Source organism: Pseudorca crassidens, chromosome X, assembly GCF_039906515.1.
Source record: "Pseudorca crassidens isolate mPseCra1 chromosome X, mPseCra1.hap1, whole genome shotgun sequence".
Taxonomy (NCBI): Eukaryota; Metazoa; Chordata; class Mammalia; order Artiodactyla; family Delphinidae; genus Pseudorca; species Pseudorca crassidens.
Window position 1 is genome coordinate 134,610,665 of NC_090317.1, and position 17,921 is coordinate 134,628,585.

Here is a 17,921-nt window from a genome sequence, read left to right on the forward strand (position 1 = left end):
GACTGTAGAAAGAATCATTTGCTATTTGAACGATGTGTAAATGGATATCCTTTTCCAGCTACGGTTAATTATATAACATCTGCTAATGTAACGTTTAAGAAACTGTGGGAAACCCCAAAGCAAATGATCACTGTCAAGAAAGTTAACCCTTCACGGAAAGCAGTTTTTTTTATTGTTCACGATCTTGTTGCTTTTCAAACCTGTGCCATAAAGATCTCCGGTCCAAACACATAAATTGGTAAACTTGGGGTGATTCTCTTAAAAAGTAAAACGAAGGGTATTACATGCCACCCTGGCATGAAGGCAGAGACCCGTGTAATCCACAAACCTACACTCAAAACCACCCACATGTCCGGAGGTGCCCCCCACGGCTCTTAACTCCCTTGACGTTTATTTTTTACGGAAAAAAAACCCCAAAACTGTCACAGGTGGGTTGTGTCCCCCAAATGAGGTATGTTGAAGCCCTTACCCCCAGGACCCCATCATGAGACTGTATTTGGAAATAGGGTCTTTACAGAGCTGGGTAGGATGAGGTGCTTGGGGGCGGCGGTGACGCCCGTGTACTTACAGGACAGGGTCGTGACACGGGACCGTCTCTCCAGTGGCTGCGCAGGGAGGCCTCATCTTCATTTTTCACCCTGAAGCGTAGGAGCGCCATTTCCTTTCTGGATAACATTTCTGATTATAATGCAGACGTTCACGGGTGAAACACTTGAGCTGAGCTGGAAACTGGGTGGCGCTGTGACCCCAGTAAGTTAGGACCTCAGCTTAGTAAAGAGACTCCCTTCCTGACCCCAGATGATTGAAAACTTACCCTTCTTACCTGCAGTCCCGGAGCAACTAGAGGACTGGACCCCATCTGTACAGCAAAGCAGAGGAGCCAGCAAGGGAACAGGGCCCCTGCCCCCTCCTGGGCCTCCCTCAAGCCCTGGGCGACGGGCGAGTCAGCCATACATACGGGGACACGGCCTCTGTTTGCAAATGATCGCGCTTCCATCGCTGTGCTGTGTCTACTCTCTCGAAGGCCCACCGTACTGTTATTAGGGAGAACACATTTGAGCGCCAGCTCCTGGATCAGACAGGAGACCCAGCCCTGGGTAGGATCTGAATCTCAAAGGCACGTCTCATTGCCCAGGGTCTAGAGGAGGACCTCTTTGCCCGGATCACCGAGGTTCTCCATCCTGAAGCAGAGCGCTCCGAGGACCTCACCCTCAGCCGTCGTGGGACAGAGACCGGCCCGGGTGGCCCCGGACGTCCGCCCCGCCTCCAGCAGGTGCTGATGAATGTCCGCCTGTCTTCATCCAATGCGCCCTGTCCCTGGGCAGCTGCAGACCTGAGCTGACGGGCCCGCGGCCTGGACCACATCCTCAGCGGAGACTCCTCCGCGGTCAGACGTGCAAACCCCCCGCCCCCGCAGGCCCCCAGCTCTGCCCCTGCGGCGGTCCTCCTGCGACCACCTCATGTTCCGGGAGCCGGGGGCCGTCCAGAGCCCCCCACACTGTCCTCTTATGCATACGTTTACACCCGATAGACAAACAACACTTTCCCAGGGCCTCTGTGGCTCGCGGACGCAGGGGGATGGGCCTTCACCAGCACGGAGAAGAATGAGGACCCCCAGCCGGTGCGCAGAGCCGTCCGGGCTTATAAGCGCGGCAGACCTGGATGTCTGGTCCGCATGGTCGTATTTCACTGTAAGGCTTATAGATGGTCCGACCTCCGACGAGGCAGCTTGCGCTCAGCCCCAGGACAGCGTTCCGGGGGGGGGAGCGGAGAAGAGGGGGACAGTACAGCCCCGTGAGCTGCCGGTGGTCTTGGGTCCCCAGGGCAGCAGAGTCAGCCCTTCCAGTCCCGTTTCACAGGAAAGGAAAGGGAGGGAGCGGGTATTACAGGCTGATGTCTGTGAGGGAGATGGTGCCTCTGGGACGTCATGAGGTCATGAGTGTGGTCGTAAGGGTCAGTGTCCTTATGAAAGAGACCCCAGCTTCCTGGCCACCTGGGAAAGGGACCTTATGTGGAAACAGGGTCCTTGCAGATGAGATGAAGTGAAGGTCTGAGATGAGGTCCCCCTGGATGAGGGTGGCCCTACATCCAATGACGGGGTCCTTCTAAGACACAGAAGAGGAGAGACACAGACACAGAGGAGAAGCCCCGTGAAGACAGAAGCAGAGACGGGAGGGATGCGGCCACGAGCCCAGGGACGCCTGGAGGCCCCAGAAGCTGGAAGGGGCGGGAAGGACCCTCCCCTGGAGCATCTGAGGGAAGCGTGGCCCTGGAACATCTTGACCTCAGACGTCTGGTCTCCAGGATGCAGGAGGATGGATTCCTGTGCTTTTAAATTCCCGGTTGGTGTCATTTGTTACGAAAAACCCCAGGAAACTCATCACCCGAATTTAGTCCTGACCAAGCCGAGGAGGCTTGGTTGCCATGACCCTTTGCAGGAAAAGCCATAAATTGTGGCCTGTTAGGGCCACCCGTTCCACCATACACTGCACCTCCATACCCCCATTCCCTCTCATTTTGGAAACATGAAGCAGCAATTCTGGACTCTGTTTTGTGGCGTGGCTAGTCGGACCGTCGCCACCACCGATGCGTGAAGTTCCGTGGCCGGTGGACTCCCGATGAGCAGGGACCCTCAGGTCCAGCCTGGAGTCCCCCAGCCCCGGGGAGCACTCCAGGCCCTGGCAAGTGGTGGTGGGGTTCCTTCTGGGCTCCTTATACAGCGTCCCAATTCCCATCCCAGCTTTGCCTAACCCTGACAAGGGGCGTCTCCACCCTCCGTGGCCCCAACAGCACCACACGCCGGTGGTCCCGCGTCCTCCTTCCCGAAATGAGGGCACCATCACCCGAGCCGGGGCAAGCGCGCTCCTGGAGGTGAGGATGCCGACGGCTGATCCGCACCCGACGGGTCAGCATCCTGCAGCAGACGTGCCAGCTTTGCGCGAAGGAGGACAAGACCACATGCCCTGGGTGGGGGGCAGCGTCCCCTCCGGAGCGCTCACCCAGCCCTGCTGGACGGGTCCCTGGGGACAGCACAGCTGCATTCTTTCTCCTGGGACCTTAGTTACTCCAGGGCCACGTCCCATTCTGCAGGACAGGGGCCTGGTCGTTGCAACCTCGGCACCAGGGAGACTCAGAGGGGTTGGGGTCCCCCCGGGATCCCTGGGGTGATGGGCAGGGATGGCAGCTCCTCCCCTTTGCACAAAGCCCCCAGTGCCTCCCAGGTGGCGTTTCAGGGTTGATTTTCCCCCCCTTTCCACAGCCACGTCCACTGCTCTCGAACAAACGCCCCGATGACCGGACTCTCGAGAGGTCCCTCTTACCGTCTTCAGGTTTTCTCTGAACTCCTCCACTTTCCTACCCGACACCCTCCAGCTCATAAGCATCCGTATCTCCTAGAATTCAGACTTTGGGAAATCCTGTGTGCTTTTCAAAGGACACTGAAGCTGCTTCATTCACGCAGGCAACACTGCAGAAAAAGACAGAGATCCTCTCTGAAGCCACGGTGCACGCCCGGGGGTCGGTCGGCCTGTGAGCTGCTCCTGCAGCAGAGGTGGGCACCTGACCCCTCCGGGCTGGTGCCGTATCTTGGGCAAAGTGACTCAAAACTGTGTGTCCTAAAAGCAGCATAGACCTCGCCAGCCAGACCCCTGCCCGTGTTTCTGAAAACGGAGATCAGACAAGGAAGTGTTTGGCCCTCACACCCTGGGGTCCGCAGAGCTGCTGTCACTGTGTGCGCGCGGCATCACGAAGCCCCGGCGCAATCTGTGAAGGCGCCGTGTCCCCCGTGACCCACCGCATCGAGAGGCCAGGCCCAGCTGTCCCTGTTTACAGCAGCCTGTCCTGGCGGCCCACGCCTGGCTCTGACCCTGGCTGACCCCCTATTTATAACCCTGCACGTCCCAGCAACCACACAGACACAGCCCCCGTGACAGCTGAGGGGCAAAGGCGCGGCCCCGAGGCCTTAGGTGCACAGATCCTGTTACACGGGCCCAGAAAAGACCTGAGCCCCAAGGCGTCCGGGGTCCCCACCCCTGAGCCGACCCTCCAGCTCGGGGGGCGGCTGGATTCTCTGCGTGAGCCCAACTGCCAGCCAGGACCCGGAGGGGGAGAGGCTGTGACATCTCCCCAATGTGTGGGTTCAGGTCTTCTCTCACTCGGAGGGAGGGGGCCACGGTCCCCGAGGCTGAGGGCAGTGCTGGCCGGGCTCGGGCCGGAGGGTGTGGCATGGATGGGGCCACAGCCAGGGAAGGCATTCATGGAGATTTGCGAGCCCAGGTGCCTCTAGGTCTGAGCCGCTCTGGGTGCCTTTAAAGGAGAGTGACCACGTGGATGGACCCAGAGGGCATAATGCCAGGTGAAATGAGTCAGAGAAAGACAAATACTGTGTGATCTCACTTACATGTGGAATAGAAAAGACAAACGCACAAATACAACAAAACAGAGGCAGACTCACAGATATAGAGGACAAACTCGTGGTGACCAGTGGGGAGAGGGAAGGGGGGAGGGGCAAGATAGGGGGAGGGGAGTAACAGATACAAACTACTAGGCATAAACTAAAGAAGCTACTAAATTCCCTGGGTACAGCACAGGGAATACGGCGAAAATTTTATAACCACTGTAAATGGAATACAGTCTTTAAAAATAGTGAAGACTATTCATGTTTTTAAAGACTATTTACCTATGTTGTACACCTGAAACTAATATAATATTGTAAATCAACTATACTTTAATTTAAAAAGAGGAATCAGGGGCTTCCCTCGTGGCGTAGTGGTTGAGAGTCCACCTGCCGATGCAGGGGACTCAGGTTCGTGCCCCGGTCCAGGAAGATCCCACGTGCCGCGGAGCGGCTGGGCCCGTGAGTCATGGCCACTGAGCCTGCGCGTCCAGAGCCTGTGCTCCGCAACGGGAGAGGCCACAACAGTGAGAGGTCCGCGTACCGAAAAAAAAAAGAAAAAAAAAAGAAAAGAAAAATCACCAAAAAGGTACATTATTTTATAAGTGTGCTTTATTGTACAGTCTTCATATTTTTAGAATCGCGTTATTTTTATACAGTTTAACCTTTTAAGGAAAAGAAAAAGATGTTGCTTACTGCACATAATGGTCATATTTGGTCATATCATTTAAAACCATGATTTATTGTTAGGCTATTTAACTTGAGTGCAATGCTTCCTTCCCACAGACAGATAGGCAGGTGTCTGGACCCAACAGCCCACAGCCTGGGAGAATGAGCTCGGTATCTCCGAACCCCAGCCCCCCACTTCCAAACATTTCACCCCCGAGCTCCCTGACCAAGCCCCTCAACCTCCCTCCCATCCCCTGGCATCCCTTTCCTCCAGCAGGTCCAGAGTGGGGAGGTCTTCTGGGAGAGGGAGGGCGTCCAGTCATCCCTGCAGGATAGAAAGCCCACTCCCCTGGGGGACAAGGCAGGAAATGTCACACTGGGCGGCCATAGCGACGCACACGGAGACGGAGACGGGTAAACAGACCCGCCAGCCCTGCCAAGCGGAAGGAGGCCACCTCGCCAGGCAGGAGGCCATGCCCAGCTGTCCCCCTCCCCCAGCGGCAGCTGCTCAACCCCGCCCCCGAGGCCGCGACCAGGCGAAGGATGGCCGTGTGACATGGAACAGACACACCAGAGAGGGGGCCACGTCCCAGCTTACGGTTCTGGATAAACTGACATGCGGGGCAGGGTTTGCAGAGACCAGCATTTCCGTGCTGTCAGGTAAGGTTTGGGCTCCTGTGTGCGGCGAGGCTTCCGTGTTCAAGCCGAGAACCCTTGAAGACCTTGTTGCGAGAAGAGGTTGGAAGGGCTCGGCCGCGATAGTCATTTCCCTCTGGCCCACGAGGTGGCGCGAATCGCCACCAGCCTCCGCTTTAGAACGCATTGATTCCCAGCACAGATATAGGTTGGGGTCATATTTTCACCCCTAGCAGATCCCACGTCCCCAGAGCTCCCAGGAAATCAAGTGAGATAATGTATAAGTCACACACCGCGTGAAATACCCACAAATACACTTGATACAAAAAAAGCAGCCTGCAGTCCCGCAATTGTTAACAGAACTTTTCACAGGGAAGGTTTATCCGTGTTGGTGGGAATGTAAATTGGTGCAGCTGCTGCGGAAAAAATTAACATAGATCTACCATGTGACCCAGCAATCCCACTTCTGGGGGTTTGCCCCAAAGAACTGAAAGCAGGGTCTCAAAGACATATTTGCACAGCCATGCTCACAGGGGCACTGGGTGTAAACCCAAGTGTCCACGGATGGATGGATGGATAAACAACAGTAGAATATTATTCAGCCTTAAAAAGGAAAGGAATTCGGACACATGGTACAACCTAGACAGACCTTGAGGACATGATGCTGAGTGAAAAAAGCCAGACACAAAAGGACAAATAGTGCGTGAGTCCCCCCATATGAGGTCCCTGGAGGAGTCCGATTCCTAGAGCCGGAAGGTAGAAGGGTGGTTTCCAGGGACTGGGCAGGGGGATGGGGAGTTGGTGTTTAACCACAGCAGAGTCTCAGTGTGGGAAGATGGAGTGGCTCTGGGGATGCTGCTGCAGATGCTTGCATGACCCCGTGAGTGTGCTTAATGCCCCTAAAGCGTGTCCTTAAACATGGTTAAGACGGTCATTTTCACGTGATGTGAATTTTACCACAATTTTTAGAAGTCTTACTACATGTTTTCTTTCTACAATAAAGTTCATAGAACTATACGAAACTGTAAAGACTTCAGAAACCACAGCAAAAGAAAAGTCGAGTGCGGGTCTCTACCCAGGAGCCCTGCGCCAGCTCCACCGGGCACATGCCTCCCGGAGAGGCGGATCGCCCCTTCTCCTGACCTTCGGCAGAAGCTGAGCTTCAGGCCCCAAATCCCAAAGACAACCCCATCTTCCTCTGCAGAATGCCCCGGTGTCACCCACCCAACCCACAAACCTGCGGGTGTGTGAGGGAGGGTCTCAAAGATGGTCTGCCCTGCAACTTCCCACCCTCTCTGTAAGCCTCCCCGAAGCGAGCCTTTGGAGAAGATTCTCTAAAATCCAAAAGGTGATTCACCTCCGAGGGTCATCTCTGTAGGACATTTACACTCAATATAGCTGCACAGCTGCCCACCGGTGTGAGGCCGGGTCCAGGACAGTCTTAGGAGGAATGACCACGGACCACGGTTTGGGTATCTTTGTTTTTTTGGCTGTACCACGAGGCATGCGGGACCTTAGTTCCCCAACCAGGGATGGGACCCGTGCCCCCTGCAGTGGAAGTCTTAAGCACTGGGCCAGCAAGGAGTTCCCTGGGGAAGCTTTTAAAAATCCCAAGAGGTACATCTGAGTTCCATAGTTTTGCCAAGTAGGTGGACCCCAGCAGCGGCTCTGATCCCATTTTTTCAGGGATTAACTAACCAGCACACAGTCCCCTGGTTACGCAGATGGCAGCTATGCCAACCTCAGCCCCAGATTCCAACTCAGGGCCGGTTCTGGCCTGAACAAGTACAAGACAAGCATCGGTTAATAAGGTGGGACCAGGAAATACAGGACAGAGGAAGAGGGACCCCTCCGTCCTGGCCGGGGTGGGTTACGTATGCCGAGGATGAGAGGTCTGCTCTCTGTGAGAGGGAGCTTTCCAGGCAGATACTCCTCCACCGTGCAGCCCGTGGGCTGGACTCTGAACCACCGCCCACCCAGACCCCACAGTTGTGGCCTGTCTGAGGGGTGCGTCATTCATTAGAATGCAAATGAGACGAGACGGCTTTTTCTGAAGACACCCTTTTCCATAATTTTCACAAGCATTTGGTACCAAGGCAATGTCCCCCCAAAGGACTAAATCACAGCACCGCCAGTTCCTTTATCTCCTTTCTGTCTTATTTCTGCCCACCGTCGCTGAGCAAAGGTCCTTCTGGAATCTTCCGGAATCAGCAGGGAGACAGCTGTGTGCTCTTCAGCCAGCTCACCGGTGTCTCTTTGTTCTGCGTGGGGCTTTCCTCTTCCTCGGCGTCTCGTGTTCATTTCTACGAGCTGCTCCCGGGACTCGGCCACACCAGGACCCTCATCAGCTGGAGCTAGAGCTGCAAGAGTCCTTCCGTTTGTGTTCAGATGATGGTGCTGACTCGGGGACCCCAGAGGAGCAAAGAGGTGGGTTTGCCGTATCCAAGGGTCATGATTACGCTCTTCACACCAAGACTGCCTACTTTTCACACCTCGCCAAACGCGGCTCCATGACAAGCCTTAGTACAACTGCCTTAGTGCCCTTACATTACATTTATGCGTCTGGATAGAAGGCACCTTGGCCAACTGAGTCAGCAGATTTCCAGACAAAAAATTCGGGCCCAGAGCTCTCTTCCAGAGATCAACATGGAGCCAGTTCTGATGCCTGCAACCCCCCGCCTGCCAGATACTCACACCCACAACCAAGACGGCGCCCTGGGTCTGAGGGCTGTGGATTCTCCAGGTGTGCCAATCATCTGTCCCATGGTGGTTCTTCCCAGCAAACCCTCGGGGATCCTCTCCCATCAGTCCAGCTGCTGTGGTACAGAGGGCAGGATGTGTCCCTGAGGCCACTGCAGCGACAGCAAAGCCAATTCTTGGATAAAGGACACCTAGGTGCCTTGTTCTCAACAGTCTGGAGACCCCTACTCAGAGCCCTGCATACAAGTTAGCTGGTACCCAAAAGAATCGAAACCAGGTTTGCAAAAATTTGTACACGCATGTTCATAGCAGCACAAGTCACAATCAGCAAAAGGTGGAAACAACCCAAGTGTCCACAGATGGATGGATGGATGGATGGATGGAAACAGCATGGGGTCCAGCCACACAGCGGAATATGACTCAGCCATGAAAAGGAGTGAAGCTCTGACACAGGCTACCACGTGGACGGACCTTGAACACACAATGCTCAGTGAGAGAAGCAGACACAGAAGGACACACAGTGTGGGATTCCATTGATAGGAAACGTCCAGAACAGGCAAATCCACAGACACAGAAAGTGGGTTAGTGGTGCTGTTACAGAGTCCAGGCTCACTTTGCTTGCCGCACGACAGGTCAATAAATCAGAGATGAGGTGTTGAGGCAGGGAATATGACTTTATTTGGAAAGCCCGCAGGCCGAGAAGATGGCAGACTAATGCCTCAAAATAACCATCTTGTCAGGGTTTGGATGCCAGCTTCTTTTACAGCACAGAGAGGGGCAGGAGATGATGAAGTAAAGTAAAAAGGCCGTAAGCTTTGCAAATATCCCCTAGAATGGCCAGCCTCGGGGAGGGGATGTGTTAATTTCTTCTTTCTTGCAGCCATCCACAGGTGGACAGGGTCTGGATGCTTCCCTGAACAAAGACACTTTGGTTTAACATTCAGGCAGAGTGGCAGGGTTCCCTGAGGCAGACCACTGTGTATAGACAGTATCCTTTTCGTGAGAAAAGCAGCGGGAAGCAAAGGTTATGGTGAAAGAAACAGATCCAATGTGGAGTCAGAATTGGCTCTTCCCTCTTACAGTGCCAAGGGCTGGGGTATTGGGGGAGGGTTTGGGGTTCATAGCAAAGGGATGTGGAGTTTTTTTCTAAGGTGATGAAAATGGTCTAAAATTGACTGGGGTGATGACTGTCCACTCTGAACACATTAAAACAGCCCTGAATAGAACAGTTTAAATGGGTCAATTGTGTTATGTGAACTATATCTCAATAAAGCCCCTTTTTTACAAAATCAATCCATGTCATCCGCTATACGAATAGGATAAAGGACGAAAAAAACACACGATCATCGCAATGGATGCAGAAAAAGCATTTAAAAAAAAAATCCAACACCTTTCATGATAAAAACTCAATACACGAGGAACAGAAAGATCTCCCTTAACCTGATTAAGGGCGGAAAAACGTTTCTGTGAGTTTTACCTCAATTTGAAAACAAAAGCTTGATTGGGAAAAAAAACTCTCAAGGCCAAAGGAAACACAGACCTTCAATGTCTGAGTTTACCAAACACCAGGGAAAGAGCAGGGACGGGACGGGAGGGGTCGCAGTGGACCCCCAATCTGGCGCCCTACCCAGCCTGGCGTGGCCCAGAAAGACGAGGAGACTTTGGCAGGTACCCAGCCTCAGGAGCATCCTTCACTCCCCCTCCCAGGAAGAGCGGAGACAGCCCACAAAGGAGGTGGCACAGGCCAGTGACACAAAACTACGGTTTACCAAGCACTCTTTTGTTCCTTTGAAAAAGAGATTACCCGGCCGCATCGTTTGAGATCAAAGGTGCACATACATGCATAAATGTCGGTGAACGGTTTGGGGTTTTCTTCTTATTTTTTGGTAGAACTTTTTTGCATTAAAACGGTGACGTTTTGTCCAGAATTATTACCTGCTTGAACAAAAAGCCCATTTTTTTTTGTCTTGGGAAGAAAAAACAATTATGCTATTCAATTTGTGGCTCCAACAATGTACTGTCATATGAAGTAATAAAAGAAAAAAAAATACAAAGTACGAGTTTAGATTAAATTACCCCACAGAAACCTGAGGGAAGGAAGGAAGTCTAATCCTACGAGCATGTAATCAATAATGGAGTTTATGCATCCCGTCTTATGACTTGATTAAAAAATTCTTCCATTTATAAAATAAGTCCACATCCTTTTGAGAAGTCATGAAACAGCTGCCGCGGATCTAGGGCTGTTTTCTTCAGAGAACGGTCAGCGCTCCGCGCGACCCTCCTGCTTTTCTCTTTAGACTCTGATGACTCAGGGTTGTCTCAGAGATGACTTAAGTCCAGCAGCATTTACTGTGTATGAAGGATGGGGTCATGGAGGAGGGGTTTCTGCCGTAAGTCGGAGTCCTGCGTCCTCCAAAACGTGTCGTTTCTGGAATGAAATCGCGTGGCTATGATTGAGGGCAGTTTCTGTCTCCAAACTGGAGGAAAATAACAAAGAGCTTTAATAACAGGGAGTCGATATCTGAGCTGGGAGCCTCTGGGACAGGAGGTCCGAACTGAGCCCTGATCCCCCAACTGGAATATGCTCATCTTGCCTTTTTTTTTTTTTTTGAAGTGGCCAAGGGCCTGTTCGTGTGACAGCACCAGGATGGCTTCAGGTGGTTCCTGCCCTGCCGTGCACATGGGGCTTTCAGAGTGAACGGCGGGTGCAAGTTGGGAGGTACAAGAGGGGGAGTGTCCATCTGCCCGCGAGTCGTCTCGGCTCCGCCGCGCGTACCCCAACTCCGTGGTGCCCCAGGTCCCTCTGCTTTAAACGGAGAAGGATGGCACCCCCCCCAAAGAAGTGCATCGTCCATTCAAGTGTCAGATGTCCACCAGGTGGAGAAAACCCTGCTGCTACCTCCTGCCTGACCCCCTCGCGTCCTGCCCCTCACGCCCCCTCCTGAGCATGGAGGCAGAGAAGAAGGGGCAGGAAGGAAGTTCACTCCCCCCACCCCCGTGTCATGGCCCGTTCCTGCCAGCCTCAGCAACGACACACACACACACACACACACACACACACCCATCTCTCCACAGATATTTTATTCCTAAATCGCGGTTGCAGACACACAGCAGTGCTGAGCAATGAGATTCTGGGGTGATATTTCCCCAACTAGGAAAATACTGACGCCCAAAACATCAGGCCCACGACTCACCCCCTCCCTTTCCTGCCCAAGGGGGCAGGGCTCTGTTCTGACAGCTCCACCTAGCATCGGAATGTTCCACAATGCTCAGAACTACGTCCTGTAATAGAAGCTCCTTAATATCCACGGGCGAGGACACGGCGAAAAACATACTGCATTAACTTGTGAACAAACCTCCCTTTTTCTCCAACTCACCTCTACTCCAAACTGATGTAGCGTAAAGGAATAGTAAGGGGTGGGATCCACAGTGTTGGTTTTCAGCACTGAAAAGCATGCCTGTTCCCTGTGCAAACAGCTTCGATGGGGCATGGTGTCCGTGCTCTTCTGAGACAGGGAGGCGGGCTGCTAGAGAAACCCCACCTAAGCTCATCTTTTCTCATTCTCAACAGAACATGCTGTCTCACCAGCTCATCCACTCGTGTACTGATCACACAAACCTTATGTAGACACCGACCCAGTGCCAGGCAAGATCTAGGAGCTGGGGGTCCCCGCGGTGGGTGAAACAGACTTGTTCCCTGTCCTCAGGGGTATATGTTCTAATGGGGCCTGGGGGCTGCTCCAATGGGGACATGACATCCAGACAGTCCAAAAGCACCTTATTTTATGTCACAGCATCAACATCCTTCCCTATAAAATCTTCCCCCGGGACTTGAAACATGAAGGCCAAAACCAAAGATGTTTCAGGGGCAGGACCACGGAAAGAATTTATCTCTAGCTCATCCACATTCCAGAAACATTAAAGGACTTCCTTCAGGCAGAAGGAAAATGGCATCGGAGGAAATAAGGATCTAGTTGAAGGAATTCAGAGTTTCAGAAATGTCAGTGATTTTGGTGATTACATATCGTACATTCTTATTATTTAAATCTCTTTATAACTTTCACTAGCATAGCTGTAATGGACTGAGTGTATCCCCCCAAAATTCATATGTTGAAGCATCGACCCCCAATGGGATGGTGTTAGGAGGCAGGGCCTTTGGGGGGTGATTAAGGTTAGATGAGGTCATGGAGGGTGGGACCCCCAAGATGGGATTAGTGTCCTTTTAGGAAGAGGAATAGACCAGAGCTCTCTCTCTATCATGGGAGGACACAGCAAGAAGGTGGTTGTCTGCAAACCAGGAAGAGAGCCTCACCAGGAACTACATCTGCCCACAGCGTGATCTCAGACTCCCAGTCTCCAGGACTGCGAGAAACAGATGTCTGTTGTTTAAGCCCCCAGCCTGGAGTATTTTGTTACAGCAGTCCCAGCAGACTAAGACAATGGCTTTAAAACAAATCTGGGAAAAAAATAAGTGATGAAAAGAAGAACTTTTCTCAGCACCTCTCTTTTCTCTGAAGTTGTTAGCGCGCAGTAAGACGGCCGCCAAATCTGTCCGAACGTGAGAATCAAATGTCAGGCGTAAATAAAAGAGCCAGGGCTGACTCATTCCTGGTCTGGAGTATGACATTCATGGTGGATTTGCCAGGAGCGGGACGTGTTCCCTGGAGCGCTCCCAGCAAGGGGCTGTCACTGGCCATTTCTGGGTTTGCCTGATCCTTTCATGGTGTCCCCACAGATGCTTCATTCAGCGCCCCTGCCCCGTGCAGCTCTGTATGAGTGTCCTGGGGCTGGTCTAACAAAGTGCTGCTAACTGAGGGGCTTAAAGAGCAGGAGTCTATCCTCTCTCAGTTCTGGAGACCAGAGGTCTGAGGTCAGGGCTGGCTCCTCCTAGGGGCTCTGAGCGAGAAGCTGCCCAGGGTCTTTTCATACAGGCCCCAGGCGTAGCGGATCCTGCCCCATCTGAACAACCTCATTTTAACTGATTATCTCTATAAAGACCCCCATCTCCAAACACAGTCAGGCTTTGAGGGCCTGGGGGTCACGGATGAGTTTGGGGGACACAATTCAGCTCATCACAGGTGTCAGCCACACCGGCCTCCCACTTCCGTCTCTTCTGTCTGGGAGGCCCTCACTTTGCTCCCCACTCCCCCAGCCTCCCCCACCCACCTTCTCCAGCCTCCCACCCTGAAGGCACATCTCACCCACTTCCGCAACCTCAGGACTCAGCACACAGCACCCGAGCCATGGGAGTGTCCAGATGCCTTGAGACCACAGCCAGCTACGGGGTCATCTTATTCCTTTATGACAAGGAAGAAGGTTCACGCACGCTTCCCTTAAACAAGCCAGCCTCTGAGAACCCAGGAGGCTAGCTCCTAGGGGTGTTGGGGGGATGGATTCAATACACAAGGAAGGAGGGCAGGGAGTAGTGGGATCCTTGAGGCTTCATATTTAAAAATCATACACTTGGGACTTCCCTGAAGGTCCAGTGGTTAAGACTCCGCGCTTCCAGTGCGGGGGGCACGGGTTTGATCCCCAGCTGGAGAACTAAGATTCCGCATGCTGCATGGCACGGCCAAAAAAAATAATATAAGAAAAAAATTTTAATTAAAAAACTAAAAATCATACACTGCTTCAGGAAAAGAAGACTATGTACAACAGTCCCTCCACTGCCCTGCTTGTCCCAGGGAAGCTGCTCCCTGCTCTTGCTTGGATTTGCTTTCCTGGGGCTTCAGCCAAAATGTAAGTGCGTCTCTGAAATCCCATTGGGGCCACCACAGAGCTGCAGGGAGACCAGGAGGAGAATCTAGACCCAAAGAGGGAAGCTCGTGTGGGGAACTGCTGGCCATCAGAAGCACCAGCTGTGCTATCAACCTGGAGAACCTGGACCACGAGTTCCTGCAGAGCCAAAGGCTTGCAGACGGGACTGGGGGAATTAACTACGAACATAGGGTCAGGCTCCACGAGACGCACTGAATGACAAAAAGGGTGCCCCCCAAAAGCGAGCTGTCATGGCAGGAAAAGCGTGAGAACCCGCCGCCGCAAGGCACAGCCTTTGCAACCAAGAGAGCAAACCTCTAATCTCTGCCATGAGACAGAGCACCCCATCGCAGACACCCTGTTGAGGCTGTCACTCCCTGCTGGGGCTGTCGTTCCCTGCTGAGGCTGTCATTCCCTCCTGGCCCCCAAGCCCTTCATTCGGATGTTTCAACCCCTCTTTCATAAGCTGAGTGGAGGAAGCCCAAAGAATAAAAATGTTAGCCAGGCTAGGAATCCCTCGGTCGTCCCCCACTCCACACGGTTTCATCCTTCCTGCAGCTGCCCTCCAAAAATAGAGCTGCCCAGGACGCCCGGTATCAGGTGTCGGGTGGAGAGGTATGCGGACAGATGGCCCCTGCAAGCTCGCAGGGATGTTTTTAGAGTGTCGGAATCTAGTCCACTTGTGCTGTGGCCAGAAATAAACTCTCCCACTCCGGCAGGTCAGGCGTCCGGGAGACGCGGGCCTGGCGACATCTGGTCTACTTCTCTGCTCTGCAGAGATGGCCCAGGCGGAGCCCGGAGAGACCATCCTGGTCCCGCGGGCTCCCGTCCACGCCTTGACGTTCGCTGGCTCACCCCGAGGATTCACGCTGGCGCTGTCCTTGCTTAGAACACACAGTGTTCCCTCTCCGGGTCCTCACTCTGGTTGTGTACCTGTGTTCCCACCACACTCTTATTCACGGGCTAAAGTACCAGCCCAGGCGTCCTCCTGGCTCTTGGCGCCTGTCTGGGGGTCCCTCCTCTGGGCTGTAACAGCACAGTCAGCTTGGATCGCGCCTTCAGTGGCTCCGTAACTGTGCGTTATCGACCTACAGCCGCTGCCAGGCGAGCAGCTCTGAGCTGCAGGGGGGCCTGTCTGGGGGCCCCTCCTCTGGGCTGTAACAGCACAGTCAGCTTGGATCGCGCCTTCAGTGGCTCCGTAACTGTGCGTTATCGACCTACAGCCGCTGCCAGGCGAGCAGCTCTGAGCTGCAGGGGGGCCTGTCTGGGGGTCCCCCCTCTGGGCTGTAACAGCACAGTCAGCTTGGATCGCGCCTTCAGTGGCTCCGTAACTGTGCGTTATCGACCTACAGCCGCTGCCAGGCGAGCAGCTCTGAGCTGCAGGGGCGCCTGTCTGGGGGCCCCTCCTCTGGGCTGTAACAGCACAGTCAGCTTGGATCGCGCCTTCAGTGGCTCCATAACTGTGCGTTATCGACCTACAGCCGCTGCCAGGCGAGCAGCTCTGAGCTGCAGGGGCGCCTGTCTGGGGGCCCCTCCTCTGGGCTGTAACAGCACAGTCAGCTTGGATCGCGCCTTCAGTGGCTCCGTAACTGTGCGTTATCGACCTACAGCCGCTGCCAGGCGAGCAGCTCTGAGCTGCAGGGGGGCCTGTCTGGGGGTCCCCCCTCTGGGCTGTAACAGCACAGTCAGCTTGGATCGCGCCTTCAGTGGCTCCGTAACTGTGCGTTATCGACCTACAGCCGCTGCCAGGCGAGCAGCTCTGAGCTGCAGGGGCGCCTGTCTGGGGGCCCCTCCTCTGGGCTGTAACAGCACAGTCAGCTTGGATCGCGCCTTCAGTGGCTCCGTAACTGTGCGTTATCGACCTACAGCCGCTGCCAGGCGAGCAGCTCTGAGCTGCAGGGGCGCCTGTCTGGGGGCCCCTCCTCTGGGCTGTAACAGCACAGTCAGCTTGGATCGCGCCTTCAGTGGCTCCATAACTGTGCGTTATCGACCTACAGCCGCTGCCAGGCGAGCAGCTCTGAGCTGCAGGGGCGCCTGTCTGGGGGCCCCTCCTCTGGGCTGTAACAGCACAGTCAGCTTGGATCGCGCCTTCAGTGGCTCCGTAACTGTGCGTTATCGACCTACAGCCGCTGCCAGGCGAGCAGCTCTGAGCTGCAGGGGGGCCTGTCTGGGGGTCCCCCCTCTGGGCTGTAACAGCACAGTCAGCTTGGATCGCGCCTTCAGTGGCTCCGTAACTGTGCGTTATCGACCTACAGCCGCTGCCAGGCGAGCAGCTCTGAGCTGCAGGGGCGCCTGTCTGGGGGCCCCTCCTCTGGGCTGTAACAGCACAGTCAGCTTGGATCGCGCCTTCAGTGGCTCCATAACTGTGCGTTATCGACCTACAGCCGCTGCCAGGCGAGCAGCTCTGAGCTGCAGGGGCGCCTGTCTGGGGGCCCCTCCTCTGGGCTGTAACAGCACAGTCAGCTTGGATCGCGCCTTCAGTGGCTCCGTAACTGTGCGTTATCGACCTACAGCCGCTGCCAGGCGAGCAGCTCTGAGCTGCAGGGGCGCCTGTCTGGGGGCCCCTCCTCTGGGCTGTAACAGCACAGTCAGCTTGGATCACGCCTTCAGTGGCTCCGTAACTGTGCGTTATCGACCTACAGCCGCTGCCAGGCGAGCAGCTCTGAGCTGCAGGGGCGCCTGTCTGGGGGCCCCTCCTCTGGGCTGTAACAGCACAGTCAGCTTGGATCGCGCCTTCAGTGGCTCCATAACTGTGCGTTATCGACCTACAGCCGCTGCCAGGCGAGCAGCTCTGAGCTGCAGGAGGCATTTGGCTGACACCTCCACCGGGGCGTTTATCCCATCCAAGGGGACACGGCTATGCCTCCCCAAGGGATGGGTGGGGGGGACACACAGTCTTCCCTGTGCATGCAGACTCTACAGGTCGGGGTCCATCAAGGGCTTGCGGGCGCAGCCTTCTAAAGGCGTGAGCGGATGATGGACCTGCCTCCGAGGGATGGATTCCAGCTTTTAATGAGAAAACCTAACTGCTAATAAAAGAGGTGAACACACAAACCTATTAATAGAGGAGCCTGGCTCCCAGCCTTGCACAGCCCCCGGGTGTGGGGTGGAAGATCCCGGGCACGTAGGGTGAGAGGTCGTGGGGACCTTCCCCAGGTGCATGGGGTGGCAGTTCCCAGGGACCCTCCCTGAGGTCATGGGGTGACAGGTTGTTACCTGAACCCGTAGCCTCTGAAGTGGGTACTCCCCCCCCATCCCCGCCAGCTGAGGCCTGTGATCCCTCCCATCAGCTGCTGTAAGGTCAGGTCCGCTCTCCCACACCTAGAGACGGGGCACAGCCAGCACTTTAAGTCTACAGGCTCAAGGGGGAAAGAGAAAGATGGGAAACCTGCCCACAGGTGAGTTCTGTGGACCTCAGTGCTCGTGACGCACCAGTGTGGGTAAGCTGCTATGGCATCCAGGCGGGGGGACCTGGGCCGCGCCTGACAGCAGGTGAGAAGCGCAGCTGGGGACCCACAGCCTCTGGGACCCAGGCCATCCAGGCAGGGGCTGTCCTGAATCCCTGTCTGGCCAGACACAGGTCTGACCCCAGTGGGAAGGCAGCACCTGTCCACAAACCCCCACCGCACGGCCGCCCTGGGGAGGTTCCAGGTAGGAAGACTCCAGAGAATTCACTCCGTGGGGTGGGCACAAGGTTGGAATCCATGTGTAAAACTTCAAAGCCATCTTAATAATTTGTTGGATTGTAAAAATGATGCAAAAAGAA

The 17,921-nt window shown here is 54.6% G+C and overlaps 1 long non-coding RNA gene across 1 annotated transcript; it reads left to right on the forward strand.

Annotated features, from left to right (window-relative positions):
- The first annotated feature begins 4,052 nt into the window (after positions 1–4,052).
- LOC137216874 (uncharacterized) lies at positions 4,053–10,221 on the forward strand. The gene is made up of 3 exons (XR_010939878.1): positions 4,053–4,132; positions 4,740–4,982; positions 6,702–10,221. It is a non-coding gene; the product is annotated as an uncharacterized lncRNA (long non-coding RNA).
- The last annotated feature ends 7,700 nt before the right edge of the window (positions 10,222–17,921 follow it).